We start from the raw sequence: 2,983 nt of genomic DNA on the forward strand, positions 1-2,983 counted from the left end.
ATGATTTATGGTTTGAATTGGAGGAGTCAACCATGCATGTTTCTTAGTTTATCGTTTTATGCTGTCTTCAATTAAATGTCTATAAACACAGTGATGGCTTTATGACATTGTCCATCAATAAAGACTATCAGATTTTGCATGAGAATATATAATTTTCATAAAAAATAATGACCTTTTGACTTCTATGTGCCCTGTTGTACACATGATATATATGACATGTTTAGACTTCAGTTTTTATCCCAGATCCATTTGATTTTAATCTTGGAGACTAATTAAGACAGTGACCATATTTTATTTAACATAATTCAGATAGACTACCATCTAGAATTTTTTGATGAAACTATCAAATAGTGATATATTCTGCAATAATAGTCAGATATAACAGGTGCATGTCTCTAATATTTAGAAAATATATTATTTTAATTGCCCTAAAACAAATTGAAAGTGATAACAGAACAGCTTATTGCATATTGATTCAGTATCTGCTTATTTTACCTTTTTTTTAAATTTATTTCCTGAGACAAAAGAATGCATATGTTAAAATTAAATTAAACCATTCTGCAAAATGGATGAATACTAAAAAAACATAGGCTCTCATTTTCTTCAGGGACATTGAATAATGATACTTTCACTCTTCATATTTATGAATTACAGTATAGCATACACAGTGGCAGCATATGGAGGTTGAATCATTTTCTGCACAGCTGTGCCCTGATATTGCTGTCGACAGCTATGCATTGAAAAAAAAAATTAAATATATATATATATATGGTATTCTTGTTCTTAAGGCTATACTGAATATTTTTTCAATATGGTTTTATTGAAAAAGTGTATGTTATGCAATTTTTTTTTTCATATGCCATGTAATCTAAACATGGGTAAAGTACCATTCATCTGAAATGTAGTTAGTATAGCTTTTAAGTAAAATTTAGACAGAAGAAGGAAATATTTCATATGCAAAATCTAGCTAATACCAGCATCCATGTTCCTATCATCATGCATATGAGAGAGAATGCATGAGACAGGCAAATACATATTTGCTGAATGTTTCAGCAACATAAGTTAGTGAATATCATAAATATAATGTATGCTCATTCCAGATTGCCTAATATTCTTCTGAGCCTTTGTGGAGATGCTTACTGTAAATTTTTCTGTCCCATGAGGCCATGAGCTGAATTCATTTTGTGTTTGGTGCATTCTCATAAGTTACAAGTTGGCAGACACCAGATGGTGCTAGGGAGACAACTGTCAAAAATCTGTACAAACTTAAATCAAACAGAAGTTAATAGTATCTGAGGTTTTGATGTTGAGTAGGTGTCTGCTGTTGGGTAGGCATATCTTCCTTTTGTCATAACAATTAATATCCTTGAAAGTATATGAAGTATATTCAGGCTATTTCTCTCTCTTCAATGCAACTTTTTTTTTTTTTTTTTTTTTTTCTCTTCCCAATGACTTCACTGCAGCCTAACTGTAGGATACCTCCATCTCAACAAAAATATTCCATATCATTTCTTGGAAGGTCATAATCATAGAACCAATGACTCAGGTTAAAAGGGACCTTAAAAATCACCCAGTTCCAACCCCCCTGCCATGAGCAGGGATGCCACCCACCCTAACATCAGGTTGCCAAGGGCCTCATACAACCTGGCCTCGAACACCTCCAGGGATGGGGCATCCACAGCCTCCCTGGGCAACCTATTTCAGTGCCTCCCCACCCTCTAAGTGATCTAGGGGATTTCCTCCTAATTTCTAATCTAAATCTCCCCTCCTTTAGTTTAAAACCATTTTGCCTTGTCCTTTCATTATCTGATTGAACAAATAGTTGTTCTCCATCTTTTTTATAATCCCTCTTTAAATATTGAAAAGTTGCTACGAAGCCCCTCCACAGCCTTTTCTTTAGGCTGAACATCTCTATCTCTCTCAGCCTCTCTTCGTAAGAGAGTTGTTCCAGCCCTCTGAAATAATCCACCTGATATGAAGATATCCTGAAAGCTAAATGAAGCTTCCTAGATAATAATTGTTCTATGTGTTCTAATGCCATGTTGGTCAGGCAATCAGATTTACTTCCTTCTGTTGTGGGTAGGAATCTTTCCATCCAATGCTGAATACTGTTACCTTTACCACAGAACTTCGGTATGTAGTATAAGATTACATTTGAGATTTGTTTTAGTAGTTCCCTGTAGACTCCTCATTGCAATTTGGATTTTCCAACACTAGAAACAGCTCTAACAGCACTTGGTTGCAAAGCAATACTTTTTGGATGAATATCAAAGGGAGCTGTGGAAGGACAAAATCAATCGGGCAATGCTTGTTGTGTTCCTTGTTTTTAATATCAGTATGGGTCTTCTCTAAAAGCCTGTGCATACAAAGGAGAACATTTTTATGGAGACAGCTGAGAGAAGCTTTCATAAAAGGAAATTAGCATTCTCATGTCTTTGTTTTCGTTTGATATGCGGGACTGTGGTGGTTTTACTCAGGTGGGCAGCTGAGCTCCACCACAACCACTCTCTCACTCCCCCTCCTCAAAGGGGAATGGGGAGAAAATATGATGAAAAGGGCTCAAAGGTTGAGATAAGGACAGGGATATCGTGCAGTAATTATTGCACCGGGCAAAACAGACTCAGCATAGGGAGATAGTAAGATTTATTGCCTATTACTAACAAGCTAGAGAAGTGAGAAACAAAGGAAAGAAACCAAAAGCACCTTCCCCCCAACGACCCTCCCCACCCTCCCCCGAGTGGTGCAGGGGAATGGGGGAATGGGGGTTATGGTCAGTCTATAGCGCTTCTTCTTCAATTCTCCTTCTCAGTCACTCTGGTCCCCTGTGCTGTGGGGTCCCTCCCACGGGACGCAGTCCTTAGTGAGCTGATCTGGTGTGGGCTGCCCACAGGCAGTAGCTTTTCAAGAACTGTTCTAAATATGGGTCCGTACCATGGGGTCTATCCCTCAGGAGAAAACTGCTCCAATCTGGATCCCCCACAGG

This window comes from Anas acuta, chromosome 2, assembly GCF_963932015.1.
Source record: "Anas acuta chromosome 2, bAnaAcu1.1, whole genome shotgun sequence".
NCBI lineage: Eukaryota > Metazoa > Chordata > Aves > Anseriformes > Anatidae > Anas > Anas acuta.